The 21894-nt window shown below is 41.0% G+C and overlaps 1 protein-coding gene across 4 annotated transcripts in view; it reads left to right on the forward strand.

Moving 5' to 3' along the window:
• The window catches only part of ndst2a (N-deacetylase/N-sulfotransferase (heparan glucosaminyl) 2a), a 135261-nt gene that overhangs the window by 90916 nt on the left and 22451 nt on the right, over positions 1–21894 (forward strand). For 3 of the 4 annotated variants that reach the window (XM_069189255.1, XM_015347828.2, XM_015347830.2), the window contains one exon: positions 2480–2526. The exons of the other annotated variant lie outside the window; for it this stretch is intronic. The gene's annotated coding sequence lies outside the window, so the exon portion shown is untranslated. The remainder of the gene's footprint in view (positions 1–2479; positions 2527–21894) is intronic. 4 annotated transcript variants of the gene reach the window in all.

The following is a 21894-nucleotide window of genomic DNA, read 5'->3' on the forward strand; positions in this document are numbered from 1 at the left end:
TGTGTACTTGCAGGTGATACATGCTCGCTGTATCACCTGCAAGTACACAGCCACCACCACACTCATTCAAGGCCCCTCAGGACAATTCCGGATCACCCAGACAGCAGTTAGGATCACACATTCTCCCTTCCCTTAACGACAGATTACTGTTCTTTTAAATTTTCTCCATTCATTGGAAGTTTCATTTCACACCTCTCTGCACCCATTCTGACTTCACACCTCTTGATTGGCCTCTCTTTCTGTCCCCTGCTCCCGCCTCTCACTCCTCCTCCCTCCCAACCTTTGTTCTCCAGCTACTTTACCTTTGCCTACTGCCCTGTCTCTCTCACACCTGAAGAAGGCTCCACGGCCGAAACGTTGTGTTCTCTTTCTTCTTTTTTTCAGCATGGAATAAACCTATTACTTGTTCCTTTGCAGCCTACGCATGCTGACGCAGCTACCCACCTGAACTACATTTACAAGAGTGCTCTGTGTCTCGTGATGAAATGATTCTATGCTGTTTAATAAGTTAACACCAAAAAAATGTAAAGAAAACAAAATGGTGGAAGTTCTGTGAAGGCATGTTTGGCCGGTAGTATTTGTCAAACACAACATTTTCAAAGAGGGCTAGACATGTGCCGTATCTGTTTCAAAAAGTGGATTTGGTAGACGAGGAAGACTATCGGATGTAACTGTGGATTTTGCTGTATGAAGGAGCTGACGGTGACAGAGGAGAAGACAGGGGGAGGCGGGGAGGCAGTTGTAGTTGACTTTGGTAAGGAGCCAGAACTGGGGCTCCAGGTTTGTTTTAGCACAGTGTCAATATTAGGATTGCTACTGCATGTTGGAGTGGAGCTCACGGAAAGAGACACTGACACTGACCAGAGCCAGTGAGTGTGGGAGTGTGCGAAATCTGTCGGCACTTGGGACAGTGCCAGGGAGTCTGGCTGTGTAACCTTTCTGGTCACGGGGCGGGGCCTGCTCTTTTAACTCGGCTTTTAAAGTCCAAGTCAGAGCCGTACATGTGAAAGGGCTTCCCCGTGTTACGGTAATCTCATTCCAAAGCCCGATTGACAGAAGATTCTTGTTTTCTAAAAGTCTTAATATAAGCCAATGCTTTCTGCTTTGACTCACCTGGTGTGTTCCTCAGCTTTTTAGGCTCTCAACTCTTTTGCCGTCTGTCGTGTCCCCCGGCCCCAGACTTTCAGCTCGGCATGCATTTTCTTCTCCTGCTTTTCAATCTGCTGAGCTCAGAAGACGGTGGCAATGAGGGAGCCAAACCCAACCTATGTAACAGCCTGTGCAACTCTCCGCTTTGTCCAATATGCAATATGGTGTGAAGAACAAAAAGCAAAAGGCTCTTATGCACCAAGAGCAGGTGCTGAGCACTATTTTTCCCTGCACGAATAAACGCTTTTCTTCCCTTCTTGTAAGCCTCTGGCGGCCCATCACCATTTACCTCTCTCTCGCCTCTGAACAGGCTGGAAGGGCACTATGCGTGGTTGTCACCCTCCTGGTCCTGCAGTTTGTGTGTGCCGGCGCGCAGCTGTAGCTGTGTGTTCAATTGTGTTTGAAAGCCAGTGTGTGTGGGAGGTCGTTAACTCATCTTTGTTCGGAAGCTGGTGCTGAAGACCTTTGCGAGACTGGGGAAACTGTGCTCTCATTCTCGCTGTGAGTGAAAGGTACTAATGCACTTCCCGCAAACACTTAATAATGGCCGTGCAGTATTAGTGCTGAGCCGCTCAACTGTAGCTGGGGGAAAAAAAAGGTTTCTTTGGAACAAAGCCTTTCAAAAGTCTTTGTTCGTCCTCTTGTAACACTTTGTTAATGTCACATCTTAAATTATTTATCCATATTAATTGAAATGTAGTCTGAAATGGACATTAAGCATTACTCAGAACTGCCTGCAGGGACTTTATGCACAGCTTCATAACGCCACTCAATGAGTGAGATCTTGGAAGATGGATTGTGCTTTTTGTCAGACTCATTCAGTGCTACATGCTTTTAAATAAGAGCTTTCTGCTTTGGATTATAACCAAAAAGAAAAAGTTTGAAGCATGTATGTGTTGTATGTAATTTATGCTTTGTGCTTGCATAGTCCATTAAGCTGTGTATGTGATCTAATTGTATCTACGCCCATGTGATCATACCTCCTTGTGTTGAAAGTTGCCTTGGTGGTCGTCTTATAAAGAGACAGCTCCTCTCCTGAGTTATTCTGCCTTGGTGCACTTGTATTGTAATCATAAAAGGCATCTGAACCCCTGTTATGAAGGCCTGTATCATCCTGTGGCTTGTTTTCAACATGTGCTTGCTCAACCTTAGCTAGATCTACTTAACTTCTCCCAGAAAGTACAGAGCTGAGAGCTTCCAGGATTGCAGGCAAAGAGAGAGCTCCTGGTCTTTTCAGTATGGGAAGCAAATATTGACTCTGGTGTTGCAATGCAGAGAGCCAGCCTCAGTCCCAGAAGCTAAATCTCTATCTTCTGTGTCCCTTTTGCAGGATCCCTGAGAAACGGGAGCTCAGATCACGTTTCCACTGGCAGTCAGGTTGGTGATCAGAGTTTTATTGCTTTTGTTAGAGAACTGGTGCTGGAAATATTTTAGTTTCTTAGCTAAATAAACACAACAATTCCTCTCACCTCAGTACCAGGTTCAGGATTTTTCTGGCATTTGTACTGCAATGTTTTGGAAACGGAAAATAAAGAACAATGGAAATTCTTAATCTTGTTAAACTAAAACAAAAAAGTCAGGTCCTTAAAAAGACGATTGTCTCAGAAGTGTTGTAAGAGCACTAGAAGTGCCCATTGGAGCCCAGTTAAGTAAATGAGCCCGATACCTGCGTTCTGCCTCATATAATATTGGGGAATGTGCTCTTGCTTTGCAGATAATCTCTGGACAAATAATGGCATGAGCACTTCACCCCGTTTTGCAAGATCTGCTGGAGTTTGTGCAGAGATGTATTTTGCTGATCATTTCTGTTATGGTTTTTACTCATTTGTTTAACCTTTAATCAAATTTTGACAAGTCAAACAATGTAGAATTTCAGTCTCTCTCTTTAGGTGATCTTTTTATTAAGGTTTACTCCATGCTGTAAAGAGAAGAAAAGAAACACGTTTCGGCTATGGAGCCTTCTTCAAGTTTCTGTTTTCAGCATGGAATAAACCTTTGCTTGTTCCTTTGCAGCCTACGCATGCTGACGTACTGTAGCTACCTATTTGGTCTTTTTATTAGTCAGGTACATATTAGGTGCTTAATTTATCCTCCTTGAACTGTTTTTAAACAGCAGAACTAGAGGTATTTGTCACTTGGTGATGTGCATGTACTGTATATGATTGTTAACAGTTATCTTAATTCATTTATCTTCCCTGTACTAAAGTTTAATCATAGCTCAGTCCTTAAAACTGTCAGCACTGACTTAAATTTGGGTTTATACAGGAATACAAGATTTGAATGAAAGTGTATTGTCAGCATTTAAAAGAAAATGTCCTTATTGAACACACAATAATAAAATTAAGTGTAAAGATCTAAGATGATGGACAATTATGTGGGGATTCCTGCTTTAGCCAACCAGCTTATTTTCTAATGAACTATACCAAGACGGTTTTATGTTTTTCATACTGTTTTATGAATTCCATTAAAATAAGGGTGGCATTAACATTGAGTCTGTAATTCAAAGCCATAACTTATTTTCAGTGATGAAAGTTCTCCCAACTAGCTTTTTAACACTTAAGAACTTTGAACCCTCTTTAATGTGATTTAGACAAAACTCTGGATAATTGAAATATTAATTATTTGAAGCGTGCTTGTTGTGTGCTTATTCACCCACTGTGTTAGTTTTTGTCTCCCATACTTTGTACACGTCTGGGATATTTTTGCTCGTACCAAAGAATTCCTGTAATTAATACTGCTTATTTCTCCACTTATTTTGAAATTTGGACAGAAATGGACATGTACTGTATCATGACTGGTTTTGTTTATTTGTCGTTGGATATTTTTTAACATGCACAAGACGTTTCATCTAATTGTTGACATTTAACATTTTGAGTCTTAAAACAATATTGCAGCAAAATTTTAAAAAATCTACAAGTACTTGTTTCTTACATCCTTCTGTTCACATTTCAATACATCACAGTTTCGGGAGCTTGTAATAATGCTCTTATAATGCATATAACTAAAATTGTAAGCATGTCCACGTGTAAAGATGTTACCTGAAGACTTAGAAAACTGTCCAAGAGAGATTCATTAAGCACTATTAGTATGCCAAGTATGCATACTGCTAATCAGATATTCATAAAGAAAAACATTTGACTGAAACAGCACAGATAACATACCTCTCAAATCCAGGAGGAATCAAGAATCTGTCAGCCACCTTTACAGTAGCTGTTCAACGTGTTAATAAAACTGTTGAATTACTACAGCATACATGTACTGTAAAGCCCAGAGCAGTTGTGTTATCATTGAATATTCATTCTGTCTCTTAATCCTTCAAAGACTACCTGAATGGGCTTCATATTCTTTGTTCTCTGTAAGCTGGCATCTGTCTGGAAGATGGTATTCTCTGCTGTCATACCTACTGTTTTAAATTAAATAAAATTATAATTAGTCTCTGCTTTCTGATTTATGCAGTAAATAAGACCAGCGTGGAGGGGATGGGGATGTTGATGAGCAAGTTAGGCAGGAGAACATTCCTTTCATGGAATGTTTCAAGCCTTCTTATTGTCCACTGCTGAAAAAATGCAACTGCTACAAGCACGTGGATTGTAGGATCAATATGTAGGGTGGCATTAAAGACTTTTGGAATTGGAATGCAGTGGGATTTCTCTGAGGCGCTACAGAAAGTGTTGGTAAGCAGAACTCTGGGGGAAGAAATTACAGAAAATGCTTCACTTGGTGAAAGAGGAATGAAGCTCTTCATCTGCCCTCTCAGCTTTTAATGTTAGTCCGGATGTTAAATACATTCCTGCGGATTTTCACCGCAGAACAGTAGTGACCGGACAGCTAATGCATAGTAAAATAAACGCAGAGATTCATTCTAATCCATCACTTTCACCTCTTCCTGCTAAACCAAAGCAGAATAATTATCGAGCAGCTGTCTGAAAGAGCTGCTTCATTTTTATCTTCTTTGACATGTCTCTGCACAAGTGTCCTCATCTAAGCGCTCGCTGCAGGTAGGTGGTCTTTGAGGAAGGCCTATTCAAATGTCTTTCAGGGTTGTCTATGAAGAGACTGGCAGAATGGAAGTTCGACCAGGAAGCAAAGCGAGTGGCAGTGTTTGTCTTGAGATGCAGGGAGGTACTCGGTGTGTATGTTTGGATACTGGGAGGTAGGCAGTTTTTGTGTCATGAGACTGGGAGGTAGGCAGTTTTTGCACTGAAGGACTGAGCAATAGCTAGTGGTACCCTATTAATTTGATAGGCTCTGGCTCCAGGAATCTTCTTTTGAAACAGAATTTACTGCCATTCTAGTTTCTCTTGAGAGGCCCTAGCTATGGAGGTGGAAAGAAGAGACCTCACCGAACATATACAATGAAATGATCATGTGTGGTCTCTGTTTTGTACAAGTACTTTAAAATGCTTGCCAAGAAGAGTACCCTTTTAACCCTAGCAGTGCTGCTCAGTGCCTCACACTAATTAAGGAGCAGTGCTCCACTTTGCTGGCCAATTCCCCTGCTAAACTGTGCGGCTCAGAGCTGGGACTCTTACTGTAAGACAAGGACGACTGTGGCTCTAATATGGTCAGTACTTACTGTCATTGGAGGGGTCACAGCTGGGGAAGGTTCAGATCTGTGCAACACAGAATTCTGTTAGGTATCACACATACAGTAAGTAAATGCTCCCAAAGAGAGAGGAATTGTCCAGTTTTCGTACGCATCCACACCCTTTGTGCATCAAATTGGTACTCATATATTTCTCTCTGCATCAACATTGCTTATTTTGAAATGAGCAGGTACCTGTATGACTGACCTTGATGAATATAGTCCTATGATTCACGGTAGAAGCGTGGTCTGGTACCAGAGTTTCTGCGTGAGATCTAAGAGGCTGCTGGGTGTGTGCTGGTTTTGACAAGCAAGGGAGCTTTAGTGCTGAAATGGAGTGGGGTGTCAAAGGAATTCAATGTGGGTTGTAAGATCTTGCGCAGAATAGTGATCAGGGTGGGAAAAAGACCCTCAGTGTATGGAGAGGAGAAAGGAAAGAGCAGGTTACATTTCTGTGGTTGGTTGCTCCTCTGTGACTTCCTATCGTTCCAGCCAGGGACGGTGAGAGAAAAAGCTGTAATTCCTAAAGGGAGCCACTCGTACTTCCATCCGCTCTTGAGCGATTGTAAGCTGCCCCTTCAATGAATAATAATTTCTTCCATTTCCATAGCACTTTCCATTTCCCAAAAGATCTCTCAGCAGTTCACAAACCGAAGGAGACCCACTTCACTCATCACCAGAGTGCAGGCTCACTTGGGTAACATGCAGCAGCCCCGCTGCACAGCAGAGGAAAGACGAATTAAGGGGGAGTTTAGGGAGGCCAGAGTAAGTTTGTAGCCAGGATACTGGGGATACCGTTACGCTTAGGAACAGTGATTTTATTAACAGTGTAGTGGATCTTGAGCAGCCCCAAATAGTCTGAACCTTGGTTCAAAGTCTCAGCTGGAAGGACAGTTAGGGAGATGACGTTTCCTTGCTGGGAAAAGGAATGTTGGAGTGTCTGTGAACATTTACATTAATAATAAGTATGAAGTTGTTTGATTGTTTAGGATTCTGCTGTTTTTTTGTTTCCTCTGAAGAGACCTCTTTCTCTCAGCAGTGCACGCGGACCTGTGCTCTTCTTTTTTTTTTGTCAGTGGGGTAGAATGATGCAAGCCAAGTCTCACTCCTAAAACGGACTTGAAACCAACCGTGAAGACAGGCTGAGGGTTGGTTTCCTGTTTATCTGCCCTTTCCAACATTGAATATCTAATGATACATTTTTGAAGCAGCCAATTTGCTGATTCAGATATCATTCTCGCACAAAGATGCCGTAAACACCGAGCACACTGTAGACACTCTGGATTGGACACTGGGAATCAGTGAGCTAAGGGCTAAGATACTTTCTTTTAGTTCGGCCAAACGTTAAAATGAAACGTTTAACATTTTAAAATGTAAAAATGAAACCAGGGCAAATGGAGATCTGGGTATCTCCTGCGGATCCGACTCGAGGACAGGGAGCAGCGCTTGGCCAGTCTCCCTTTTTGAGCAGTATGTTAATTACACAGCTGAGTTGTAGCAATCAGCCTAGAGTGGTGCCTCACTAACCTCTCAACGAGACTCTTCACTGTCGACAGGCTGTCGGCACAGTGGAAAGGACAGATAAGGACTGCGTGGGAGCAGAGCCATCAGTTGGGAGATGGAGAAGTGGGGCTGAAGGAGAGGATGTTTATTCCTTCACAGATCGCCCCTCCCCCAAGTTCCTCCTTCCCTAACAATTAGCATTAGCATATTAGCATCTGGGGTGTGGCAGTTAGTGCTTTTCCCTTACAGCTCTTGGGTATCCCCGATTCTGATTTAGACTGGGGTGCATTTTGTGTATTTTTCCCCATGTTCCTGAAGTTTCCTGTGAGTGCGCCGGTATTCTCCCACATCCCAGAGACACACACAGACTAGGTTAACTTAGCCGTTTCATTTGTCCCTTTTTCCAATTGGCAGCACCTCCAGGGAGAGAGCAGTCACGTGCCCTCCGTCTGGCCTTGGGTCCTGTGCCGCCAGGACAAGTGACTCTCTTAGGATGAAAGGATGTTAGCATCTTTAAAACCACTGAGCTTAAGAAGAACGTAGGAAAGTTACAAATGAGAGGAGGCCAGTCTGTCCTCTGGCCAAAGTATCAGCTAAACCACGTGGCTCTGCAGTGCCTCCTGTTCTCAGTTTTAAATGCACACGGTTTCTGCTAGTGTCCTCCGGTTGAGGACAGTGAAGAGTCTTGTTTCACTGATAAGAACGTAATGGTTTGTAAGCTCTTCAGCTGTTAAGTTTTGAATCTGCACTGCTGTACAATATGTTCTCTGCCAGGGTCCCAGCAGAATAGACCATTTCCTAATTTATTAAGTCTTAGATCATAAATCCCCGATCAGAATCTCAGGAGTTGGTGTTGGGGTGACTGATGTTACAGTCAGCAGCTCACAATGATGAAGTCTCCAGTGGCAATACGATGGTACTCTATGCTTCAACTCAGTATGAAAGTGAAAATCTTAAGGGTAATACTTTTGGTGTTGACTGCAGGCTGCAGCTTTTGAAAATAAGTAAAAGCTTTATTATGCATGTTTGCTGTGCAGCTTTTTGGGGAAATGAATATGAATAACTAGACGGTACAATCTGATATAACTTTGTTGCAGTACAATTATTAATTTGCCTGACAGAAGTCTGTTTTTCTTAATAAACAGTAGGATTTTTCCCTACCATACAGTACATCCAACACAGGAACAACTACTGGGCAGTACTCAAGAGTGCATTTTAAAAGTAATTATCCAAACTGTATGAATATGCACAAAATGAATGTTAGGTTCCTATATTAACTTAAAACCGAAGTAATGAAATGAGAAGTCAAAAGAGAAACGTTTACAACCAACAAAGGCTTTGGGTTATTCATATTTAAAAATATTTATAGACTCCTAAAACTAACAATTTAATTGCTGTTGCATCATAATTCGAATTTTAAAGATGAACTTTGTTTAATTAAAACTACATGTACTGATTTAGTTAAGCAAATTAATATTGCTTTAGGAAGAGATCCATGCACCAGTCAGAAGGGTCTGAATCTTCATGATTTACAAGGGTAGTTCACTAGACACAAACAATTCTACATTTTGGCAACAAGTTTGGACATGTAATCTCTAGACACCGCTTGCAAGTCTTGCAGCTCAGCTGAATTGCACTTGAACTTAAGTGGAACTTCAAAGGCTCTGTGGGCTCAAAGCAGAACTCTCTCAGTTCTGGTTAACCTGGAGCCTGATTCAGCCCTGAGTAGAGACTCCTGTGAGGTACACAAGCCCGAGGTTTCATGATATCATTACCTCATCCCCTAACCCTCGGTCACTTCCAACTTGCATGCAGAAGAGAAACCCAGTCCTTCTTTCCACAGCTCTATCAGCACTCCCACTCACGCAGGACCCTGAGACACGAATTGTCTGCTTTTCTGGCAGCCTACACGTGCTGCTCAGAGGCCTGCACTTATGTTCTCTGGGGAAAACAATGGGACTTCAGAATTTTGTAAGTGTCCAATGTCAGCCTGACCAGTGATGGATGTTTTGAACTTGCGACCCTATTTTGAATAAATATGCTCCTATGAAGTCAAGATAACATTAGATATTTTCCATCTCATCAGATCACTTCTGTGTGTGTGTGGTGGGTCTCATCCACAGAGTCATTTATAGGACTGTTTATGTTCAGGCTTGGGTGTACTGGGAAAAGGCTTCACAGTTTTGGTCCTTGTTTATTGTAATGCAGCAGGACTATTGTAACAACAATTTAAAAAGAAATTGAGCAAGACTGAGCTGCATTGAGCACCATCCTTATGAGTGTTAACCAAAGTAATGTGCATACATGAGTTTGTCTTACCTGCCCTTCCACATCTGTCACTGAATGTGTGGTGGCTCTGAATTTTTGGAAGAGCACTTTTGTTATCTGAGCTCAGAGGAAAAGTAAGCTTCCCTATCCCTAGGGTAATCAGGCTAAAGATGCAGGTTTTTATTCAGATTTGCATCAGTATCAAATATGCAACAAATTAATTTTGTTGCTGGACAATACTGCAGCTTAGTTTGAGGCGGTGAATTGCAGTCCCAGTCCAGGTACACATGTGCAGGGTACACATAGAAACAGACACGCACTCACACAAGGGCTGATTTTCCTGGGAGCAATTACAGTATAGCCATTGAGCCACCATGTTGCCCCACACGTTTGTGGATGTAATTTCCCACTTCAGTCATCAGTAAAACAGCTGGTTTGATTTGCCTGGTAAAATGAAAACATCAATGAAATCACAAAAATGTTCTTGTTTTGAGCCCATGTGCATCCCCTCTATAGCTTGAAAGCGTGACAGCAATATCCATTTAACTTGGGTTTGCTGTACCTAATTCACAAAGTGCGATGTGTTTGCAACGTTTGTGAGATTTAAACTATGGCTCACCTAACAGTTGGTTCTTCTCACGTGCAAATTCCAGCATTCAAGCAGGTGAATACCAGCAGTATATCATTTGTCCACATTTCTGACAAAGGTTTTCCCATGTGGCTTGATGAATCTTAAGGTAGCTAACAAAGATATGATGTTGACTGCAATACTGTACTCTGCTTTAATCCTCCAGCAATAAATTGAGTCCCTACATTTTACCAACCTGTGTGAGGAATACAAAAGTATTAGTATACTTTATTTATACTCCAGTATAACTATATGGGATATATGTGGTGTAAACATATGAAGGGAATGCACTGTATTAGTGTACTGTAATAATCATCCTATGTGTCCTTTTTGTATTATGACTTGTAACAGCATACAGAGGTAGAACCAAGTCAACCAAGTTGTGAGTAAGACAGTTTCTGGAGGAGTATGAGGACGCTACTTTTTCTGGTCTAAATTCTAATCCAGGTTGTCTCCAGTAATACTGCTTAAGTCACTATTAGTCTAGGAATTGAAAATTTGAACAGGGATTTGGCCATCAAGAACATGAGGGTTAAAAACTAGAGAAGGCCTTTCAGTCCATTTAGTAGTAAAGCCGGCGTCACACTACAGGGCTTGACACGACTTCTAGTCAGAGAGAATGTCACATTTAACGAGTGTAGTTCCTGAATCTCGCTGCCTTTTCTGCCCTAGAGGGTTTCAAATGATACGACTAGGAATCGCAGGGGGTGACTAATTACACAATTCCCTCACGACATTTCATCAGGGTTCCAAATCTCATATTGCGCCGCGAAAGTTACGCAAGGTCGCCTCATTCTGGCAGCTAATCAACGTGCAGGACAAGAGGAGCACTGGACGAACGTAAGCAAACAACGTGGAGAACAAGCACGTGAACATCTTGAAAAATGTAACACAGGCATTATTTTCCACAAATAAACATCTTGAAAAATATCATTCTTATTTATAAATATAAAACAAATTTACAAAAATAAATCACAGTTAAAAATATAAAACACTTTTAAAACAAATATTGTAAACAAATTAGCATTGCGCTATAACCTGTCACATAATGGGCACATTATCTCACAAGTATACATCTGGCTCACTGCCCACCCCTACGACCTGCGACTCACTATGAGAAAATCAAACCAGTAAGATTTAAGAGCGCTATGAATAAGTCGCTGGGGGTGTCACATTCCACAACTGACGGTAACTGGCGCGCACTGCAACTCTAAAATTCGCTGTGATTTTCTTACGATTATGTAATTGAAGGCTATGACTGAAAATCCCTGGAAAAGGCATGTAGTGTGACGCCGGCGTTAGTAGTTAATTGTCCCAAGCGTCTCATACAGCTCTTAATTGAACGAATCAAGGCTGTATCAGATTGAAGAAAACTTGGAAACTTGATGCAAGCTCCCCTAGTCCTCCGTCCAAAAAGGTGCCTTCTGTTATCATTAAGAACACAAGAAAGACTGGTGTAGATCTGGTAGTCTATTCCAAATCTAGTTTTATTTGATGCCAGAAAACAAAAGGGTACAACAAGGTGATCTAGTTTTACCTAAATAAAAACTGACTGTATGAAGCAGTTAGTAAATGGATGGATGAAACAAATGTGAAAAAGACTGAGGAGAAATCTGCTGTGAATTTAAATAAAAGATTTATGCAGAAGGTAGTTCTGCATTTCCTTGTATTGTTTTTATGTTTTATTTTGACATTTTCCACTTGAATCGTGCCTCTCATGGTTTCACTTTCTTTTATGTGTGTTTTACGCACAGACATTTCTCGCTAGAGTGTGTAGGAGACAGATTTGTTTGGTATTCAAGTGCCATTTTTAATCTTTAAATATTTATCCAATCTAACGAGAGAGATTATCTTTAAGTTCTTACTCGTGGAAGAAAAAAATGGCTTTAATAAAAAAGGCACTTGTCTTCAGAAGCTGACAGTAGATATGATGTGTTCTCTCATCTAATTTGTCTCCTAGACAGAAACTTTAATAAGCTGAGTACTGAACAAGGGAAACTTTTCAGAATCTGATTGCTTTGCCAACAGTGAAATCTTTTACATTCACGGTTTTACAAAATTTTAATAACTAGAGTGGCAATAGCTCATTTTCCACACTGGGTTTTGTAGGTATAAACTAAATTTAATTTACATGACCACTACCCGCTTGAAGCACACTTATGAAGTGGGGCTTGGAATGTGCTAAACTGGGGATTATCATTTTCTTGAAATTGGCGACAGCAGTTCTTAATTCCAGCATGTATCATTCGGCTAATTGTGAAAGCAGTCTGAACTGCATTGGCAGTAGAACGTAATGAGATGTGGTCAGTGGTTTCTGTCTCTCACAGGCATCATTGCTGTCTTTGTGAGAGACGGAACTCCAGAACAATGTAGATGAAATTGCAAGATAGCCTTAGGCGCCCTTGCAGGTTCGTAGTTTCCTGCTGGAGATGAAAAAACATCGGCTTTGATAAAACGATAAACCACCATCACACCAAAGATAATCACGTAGTCACGTAATAAAAATGTCAGACTACAAAAGAAGTCTGCTGTCAGTCACTCCTTCCCTCTCTTTGTCCCTCTCACCCTCCAGACTGAGTCCCCTTCGCAGTGAACTGCCCGCAGGAATCAAAACCGCTCAGTCTTTAACCACTTTACCGCACCCACACAAGACCCCTCTGTTTGGACAGCGCCTGCGATCTCTCAGCTGTCAGTTACACTACTCTCCAGTGCTCTTATCTCTCAAACTGGTTATGTACTTTATTAATTGCTTTTATGCTCTGTGAACTTGCAATACATATCGACAAGCTGCCTTTACTGCTTGGTATCCATTCTGTGTACCATTTAGCACTGACCATTTTTCTGCCTAGCACTGCAATTTCAAGATGTGCTTGCCTTATTGTCATTTTATTAACTTTTTTTTCTGTGCATGATTGCTTACTTACCTAGGTAACCTAACTTGGTTTCAGAGGTAAAGTAAGTTCTCCTATCCCTAGGGTAATAAGGCCAAAGATGCAGGTTTTTATTCAGCTTTGCATCAGTGGCAAATTTGCAACAAACTAATTTTGTTGCTGGACAATACTCCAGCTTAGTTTGAGGCTGTGAATGGAAAATGTTTGTGATGATAGCCTGTTTGGAATTGTACTAGAGTATACTCATCCCTCAATTTATGAAAGGAATTAGTTTGTAAGGTGAAAAATCGTAAACCCAAACCAAATTAATGAAAAACCTTGAAAATCACCCAGTCTTATTTCTAATATTTAGAACGTTGTTGCTTGTTTGTGATCATTCCATTTGGCTGTGAAGGACGTGCCTTCTCTGTAGGGAAAATCTCTCCTTAAAGGCATGGAAATAACGAAAGTTTGTAAACCAGGGGATCGGTGTCTTGAAAATGAGCACGAGGAAGTTTTGACTGACTCTGTGAGCAGTAGTGGCAGAGGCAGGTGTATCGTGCTGGGCTCTGTATTGTTTGTTATATAAAAAGAAAAGATTATAGTCTATCAGGAGACTCCAACCCTGGCCCTGGGGAGTGTCTAGTAAGCTGAAGGTCACCCTAAATCATCTGTGTTGGTTTTTATTTAGCAACACTTGAAAATTACTGCTCAATTAAGTAATTTGGTCCATTAATGGAACTCTGGCCCTTGAGTGCTGAAGGGTATTGCTGAGGTTTTACACCAAATGATCTCCAAATCACCTAATTAAACTCGATCACGATTGAATGTTACAGTCAATTAATCCAGGTCTTTAAGATTTCCTCTTAAGGCCTGTAGGACAGACCCTAGTACGAAGCCACCGGTCTATAGTGATTGTCCTCCGGTCACGGCATTTGAATAAACGTGGTTTACAAAAGACCTAGCGGATTTCTTTCCTCCTCACTGCTGGAATGTAAAGATCAGCATTCCAGCGCTCCTGCAGTGGGGTCACGACCTAATGGACTTGGAGGGAACAGCCAGCCTACAATTAGAGCTTTGGGGGAAGGGGGCTGGTGCCCTTGTCAGTGGATTTTAATGGATAGTTCTCCTCTGGGAGACAGAATTGTTTGGTTAATTTCAGGCATTGACTTTCTTTTGAAGGCTTTGCTGTTTTTTTTTAAATGAGAATACTTTAAAGAGCAAGACATCTTGCCCTAATGGTTTGCATCCATGCTACGTGAAAGTAATTCTGTGCCTTTTGCACGCCTTCCAGTATCAACAGGATTTTGTTTGTCCTTCTGAACTGCCTGCCTGGGCATTTAGAAGTGTGTTCTTGTGTGGGCCCTTGGGAACAGCCTCGTGTGGACCATTTGAGCTACTTCAGGTTAATTGAGCTTTGAAAACAAGTCGGCCATCTTTACTCTTTCTAATGATCTGACCCCATCTGCTGGTAGGCTTACAGTACTGCCTCGCAGGCCCAGAGGTGGCTCTTGCTGGCTTTGTTTTTAAAAAGGACAATAGTTTACGTGCTTTACTCCTACTCAAATTGGTAAAGTAACAGGTGGAATGGTCATTACTCTGAAGAGAGTGGTGTGCCACTAAAATAATTGGAGCACAAAAGGACCACTGTTCTCCCCTCAGTCCAAGCGCTAATTGCTTGTCTTTGGACTATTTCCCTCTGCCTCCGTTAGAAACGTAACTCAAATCGGTCTATGAAGACAATATTTTTTAGACAGATCACTAGTCATTAAATTTACATACTGTATAGGATCATTCTATGAAACACCATATCTTATTTAACTGCTATGTGTTTCAGGCAATACAATTTTTTGAGGTATTTCAACTGAGAGGTCAATTATAACAAGGTCAGGTTAAGGATAATGGAGCCAGGGGATTGTCCTTCAAATCAAGTGGATTATAGCCAAACATATCAATGGATGAGCTTTCTTTAACACAGTTGCATTATTGTTTTGGTCTTTTAATATCATACAGTATTTTTCCCTGTGCATGGGAACTCTTAACATCTCACACAAGGATCTAGAATATACATGTGTATGTATAAAAGCTATACAGTAGGTAAGCCATAGGACTTGTTAACTGTGCATCTGTATTACTCTTCTCTCTATATAACAGGCAATGTTTATGTGGAATAGCTTATGGTACCCATCAGGTGAGAAGACAATATCCTAGTAAGTGTAAACTCAATCTGCATGCCAAAAATGTCACCATTTGAAAAAGCGATCAGACATCCGTCACACATCTACAGTTACAACATGCTCTCAAACATCAAATTCCAAGCCAGTACTGTTTCTACAGGGTTGTTCAGGAAGCCAATCTGTTTTTATTCCACAGAAAATTGTTGCCTGTCAATCCACTACATCATGAAAACTACCACTTACAATTCACTTGACAACAGTGAACCACTTGGTGTAGGATTTTTCTACTGTATATACTCCGTAAGTCCATTATGTGAATATAGCATTTTTGTGGTAATGGTAATTAAACATAAAATACAGAATCATCTATTTGGCAATATTATTCTAGTCAGTTGTCAGCACAGATTTACAGAAAGTTAATTTTGCTTAACTGTCTTGTTAGAGAGCAACCTAAAGCAATAATAGAGGCACTCAGTGACGTGTGATAAGCTATATTAACATTTTAGTATAACCTTTGATGAAGTTAATTCATAGATTGCAGGCAGTGGGCTTTTAAGGTTAGGCAAACCAATCTGGATTGGGAACTAGTTAATGAATAGAAAGTCATGCAGACAAGGGGTGAATGCTCATGTACTGTAGGAATGATGTAATTAGCCGAGTACCACAGGGATCTGTATTAGGATTTTTCCTCTTCCTAATTTATTTAAATCACCGTAATGCTGATATAGTTAATAAATGAGTCAAGTTGGCATTTATTGCCAATATAAGAGTGTTAGCAAACACTGTGCAAGTTGCAAAGGAAATTCAAAAATACTTGGACAATATTCGAGTCTGGGCAGATGGCACTTCATGTACACGTTCAGAGTTACATGTAGGTAGCAAAAACATGAACTAGACTGTAAATCCAAGATGGGGAACACTGAGCTTGAGGAGACTGGTTATAATAAAGGCTTTCATGTTTCGTTAACACTTTGTTTCCTGCTCAAGCAATAAAAAGCAAGGATAGTTGTTAAAAGGTGTACAACGCAGTCCATATTTAGAATAGAGTACAAATATACTGATCCAAATATTCAAAATCCTTAAAGACATTAACAACGGGATCAAAAGCTGACAACTATGGGGACAGAGCTTTTAGACCCGAGAACAGAAGGCAATTTTCTTTACACAAAGGGCTGTGAGAGTCTGGAACAAGCTACCCTGCCATGTCGTTGAAGCCAGTACTTTGGCTTCTTTCAAGAAAAGGTTGAATGACTTAGCTACTAGGAACCACACTACCTAGAAGGGCCAAGTGGCCTCTCCTTTGGAAACTTGTTGATTTCATTCTCATGGGATTGGTTTAATGTAAATTTTTTATAGTGATCGGTCCTAAAATGACCTGACGGTCCACTGGCTTGGCAAAACCTATGATTCAGTGATCAGCTTTTCCCGGATCCCACTTGTTTGCCCCAGGTTTGTAACGCACTCTCCTGTTGTGTTAAGGTCTGATGCATTTCTTGTTTTTCAACCTCCTGGCTTTTGTACGATTTGTGGCGATGAAGCAGAAGAGCAGAATATGGGGAATGAACATATTTTCATCTAGCAGTGCCCTTGAATAAATGCTACACTTCAACGCCAAGTTTGAAATGGGCACTGGACCCGAATAAAAGGTTCTTTACTAAATGGCCTAATCGTGTGCACGATGTCTTTCAAATTTCTCATTGTTTGACATTGATTAATTAAGTACATGAATACAGTTAAGACAAAACCACATAAACAATGTAACTGGAACTCATTAACACCTAAATCAGTTTTTTTTTTTCTGTGCATCAACATCTCTGCAAGGATCCTTCCTGTTACTCTGTGAAAACTCGAGTCTCGAGTGTGGTTCACAGCTGTCTTGTACATTTCAGTTAAGTCAACTGCGTTGCTTCATTCTGTGAAGTAAGGCAAGGAGGTTAAAAATGGCCACAAAACACTGTGGCTTTTGGATGTTCTGATAATAATACAACCCATTTACTGGATGAGGCATTTGTGGCAAGATTTCAGTAAACAGCCTGAAAAACAGAACAGTAGCAGCATAAAGCTCTGTCTTATCCTTACCATTGCAGCCTTTTTCACAGCAGTGACCCTGCCCTTCCAGTCCTCTCACGCAAGAAAGAGATGTTGAAAACTGAGCACACTTGTAATTGCACACAGTTATCTTTGAAAGAAGTCTTTCTTCAGAAACTGTAATATAGTGTTCTTCAAATATAAACCCCACGGTTGAATAAGAGCACTCACTGCCTTTGCATTTTATTTGACCTTTTTTTACTACAAGTATCAAACGCCGGGTGCAGGCAAACGTGAAGTGGCTGAAATTGCTGTACATCTGGAGTCTTGCTGTCCTATCTAGGGACTGTGTGCCTGGTGAGTAAGGTTAGAGGTGTTGATAACAAACAGTAACAAAGAAAGAGGTATTTGTGATGTTCCCATCAGAACAGGAAACCCATGCTGGGAATGTGGTTAGAGCTACTCAACAACTGCTATAAGATTTGGTACCGCACACTGTCACATGCAAGTGGTATCCACCGTATAAAGCACTCTCAGCGATTAACAAGAAACGTTTTGCTTCTCGTATAGACTTTGTGGTAAAGAACAGCCTTCAGCTGGCCTGAAATAATAAATACAAATTCTGTTGATGTCTTGACACAAGGTATATTGATACATGTCTGATATGTGCAAATCTTTTACATCGATGCTGGTATGCTTCACCAGGCCTCTCCTGTAAAAAAATATTTTCCGTGGAGCTACAGTATGTGGTTATATGAGGGTCAAAACTTAAATATTGACAATGTATTATGACGCTGTTGGCCATTTTAGATTAAGTAAATAGAAAACTTTTAAGAACCTGAAGTCTCTACTCAAACCTGTTAGTATAAAGTGAATTTTGTTTACTAATGTTGTTTAAAGCCAGCTAGTTTGCTCAGTCGCTCAGAAAACTTCAGTTTCCCTTGTAAATTACAGGGCACGACTCACATATAAGTCTCTTTATCCGTTTCTGTGTTTCCGACCAATGATTGATCAGTTCTTCTGGCAATATCAAATACCTCAGGTTTTAATTGGCGAGAAATCTTTTTCAGTCTTTCAGTGAACAGGAGGTTCATTTCTGCAGCTCTAACATTGCTGAACTGAAATAAAAGTAATAGGCTTAGCCTAATAGGAATGAAATCCTGTATTGATGCTTAACTCTGAGGTTGAGTAGACCTCCCCACCTACACTTTACCACTTAAGGGTTGTTGATTTTTAAATAAACATGGTACAGAGCTCTGCCATTTTAAAGTGAGTGGACACTGGCTGTTTTTCCCCACAGTATGTCTATACTAGCGACACAAATGTCTGCGTTCTGCAGCATAAGACATCGGGCCCTGCTCAAAGAGAAGGGTTTGGGATTGCTGATTTTCAGCAGTGTTGTATTATGCAAAGACTGCCGGTCTGAATGGGCAAGTCAGGGACAGGGACAGGGCCTCTGAGGATGCTAAAGCTTCGCTGGTTCTGTTTCGCCCGTTTGTCTCTGGACACCTGCAAGGTCAGATGCAGGGGTCAGTTCCTGCTTCACAAATCGATCCATCTGCAAGGCGTGGTGAAGGTCTAACTTTTCAGAATAAATCGTGTCTTGCACTTGCAAAGTCTTGATTTGACTATTTAGCAGATTCTTTCAAGCATATTCACAAGCATCTGAAAGAAACTTTTCCTTTCAACACAGCACGGCCCTTCATCTGACAGCAGCCTCATGAGATGTTCACTAGGAGAGAGGCATTTTAAATGTGAAGAGAATCCTGCATCCAACACCTACTCAGAGGGATGTGTTTATCCATCTGATACATTGTTCTTAGTTATTGTGTGTGCTAGGATAAAAACACACACCTCCACCAAGACAAGGTTTTAAATGCCTTTTGTGTGTAGGTCTGTTCCTAGTTTTGTATTTGCTCTAGTCAGTCTGTGAGCTGGGAATCAGTAAATAGCTGTGGTTGCAGAGTTTTAATTCTGTGTGACCCTAACCTGTTTAAAGCTAGCTGTGCATTAGTCAGCAGTAAGTGTATTTTCATAAGCTGCAAATGTTCAGCAAGGCATCAAGTCACATTTATTAGGAGCACTAGGGTTCTAGTTTCCTGTTAAAAATCCATACCTTAAAATTACAAATGCATGTTTTATTTGAAAGGGTAATTTAGTTTTCTACCCCAAGTGTTGTTTTTTTCCTTCATTTTATTCAAAATACATCTATATATATGTATACATCTGAAATAGCTGGCAGTGTAAACAGTCTGTAAAGGAGAAAATAATTCACCCAGAATACTTGACACACTTTGTATGAAGTGTATAATCAACCAGTTTACATCAGTCGCCATATCCTACGTTACCATTTTATGTTTTAGAGATGAATCGGAACTAAAACAACTTTAATTTGTTCTGAAAAACAACAGGGATTTAAACTTTTGTGAAGTGATGAGCTGACAACAGTTTTCCTGAGAATATGATTAATGTTCAGATTTGTATGACAGTGGTGCTCTTCATGTTACAGAGGAGGAAGTTGTCTGGCTTCGAGATCACTCATAGCCTATAATAATCAGGCTTTAGTTTCAACAGGAACATTAGTTATTTTTAGGTAAGTCATGTAATATCCAAGTTGCAAAACTAAAACATTCCAGGGTAAGAGGTTCAGTCAGAATTATTTCACACCCACAGTCATGCAGAAACATGGTGTGGAACTCCGCCTTAACCTTGCATTGAGTGTCCCATATTCATGTTTCAACAGATAAGCCACATAGTGACGCATGCATGAGCATTCTCCATCAGTTCTGAAATATTACTCGGGTAGTGTTAATAATAATATTTAAGGAATGTCCAGCGTCCAGTTCGTTTCAGCAGCTATCAGGTAGGCACCTTTTTCTGCTTTGTTGCTCTGTAATTTGTGACAGGTGCGCTGTTTGTGTCACGGCTGCTCATTTTCTTTTGGTCTAGCTCGATCAGGCTCTATAATAAATCTAATTAGGTCAACCGTTTTTTAAACGTTAAGAGATTGGTAGCTCAATTCAAAAGCAGTTTATGTAGTGCTCTGAGAACAGGAGGTTGGAGTTCTTGCAGTTATACAGTATGTGTGACTTGACTGCGAGGTCCTTCACTCACAGAGATGCATCACTGTGCCATGTGCTCTCTTTCCCACAACAGCTATTTATACGTAGTGAAAGTGATCTCATAGACCTATACTAGGGAGTGAACCAGATCTCTGCCTCATTTGAAGAGGCTTCTGGCCTGTTTTGGCTTGAAAGGGGTAGCCCTGGTACTTGTGCAGTGAATTGTTTGCGGACATAGAAGTCCCTTTTAAGGAAGGTGATGGTTTGGAAGTATTTTCAGTTTACCAACGGAACCTCTCTCACGGCATCAGGTTTCCTTCAGTCCCCGAGCAGATAGAGCGTCTGTCTTTCAGCCTCGGCATGGAGCAGAACGGATGAGGAGCCCGGCTGTCAGGATTTGTACTATATGTGCCAAACCAGACAACCTGAAAGGATCCGTGCACGATGCCGCACTTGCTGAGAACAATCTTGTTCCTTGTCTATTCTCGGACTGCGTTTTCTGAAACCTTATAACGCTTCACCTTAGTTTTGCAATTTGCCAGACTTTTCACATATCAAATGTATGCAATCAGTGGGTCCCTGCGTTGAGAGCGACAGTTTTTATTATATGGACCAGACACTGATGTGCATAGCCCATGTCATGACCCAGTTGGCACCATTATTTCTCCATGCGCTGCACACCACTGACTGCTGAAGACTGTCTCCTTGTATGTAGGTTGGGTGTGTTCAGCTTGCTGTGAACCTGTATACAGCAAGTGATGTTACAGACCCTTTCAATGCTGACTCGCTGAAGGGTCTGTGGGGCTCATAATGAGAATAAGCAGGTGTTTATAACAGTGCAGAGATGAGTAAAGTGCGCGTGGTCCTCATCCACCCCATAAATTGAACAAAAATAGACCGTCAAGGTGCTTAACAGTTGATAGTTTCAAATTGTGTGCTTGTGTGAGTAGGGAGTGATAGAAACTAATGATGGGCAATTTAAAATGATTGAGCTAATGAGTAGATGTAATTCGTTAGCAGTCCTGGCAAAGACTCGCAGCTGTTGGCCATTTTCTCAGGAAGCTGTTTCTGCCCAAGTGTGCATATTTTCAAGTGCATGGCTGGTAGTATAAATTTGGTAATGTGGCATCCACTGTATTCCAGTCACCAATCAATCAATTTGGAGCTAAGTGGGTCTTCAAAACAGGACTAACCATGGGATTTATGTTATCATTTTCTCAGAAGAGAATTCTCAGATGAGCTCTGATAAGTGGTGGGGTTGGTACCACGGAAACAGTAAATGCACATTTTGTTTTTTCACCAATCGAAATGTTATTATTCAAGTGCTTCCAAGTCATTCTCCAGGACACTTCGGTTGCAGTTAGTGTTGGTCTCTGCAGTCGCCTGATCTGGACTCGAGGTGCATTTGTACCTTGTGATGGGCTCATATCCCGCCTTGAGCCTGTGCTTCTTGATGAGGCTCTGGGTTGCCAAGGCCCTTTTTGCTATTGGATGTAAACTTAATTGAACTGATGTAGATCATTTTAACTGCAGCGAATGCAGATCATTTTAATTCTATATGATTTAAAATACGGCGATCTTCCGGCCTTGGCCTAGAGGCTCAACTGTCTCTTTGAAGTCCGTT

The sequence above is a fragment of the Lepisosteus oculatus genome, chromosome 4 (assembly GCF_040954835.1).
Source record: "Lepisosteus oculatus isolate fLepOcu1 chromosome 4, fLepOcu1.hap2, whole genome shotgun sequence".
NCBI lineage: Eukaryota > Metazoa > Chordata > Actinopteri > Semionotiformes > Lepisosteidae > Lepisosteus > Lepisosteus oculatus.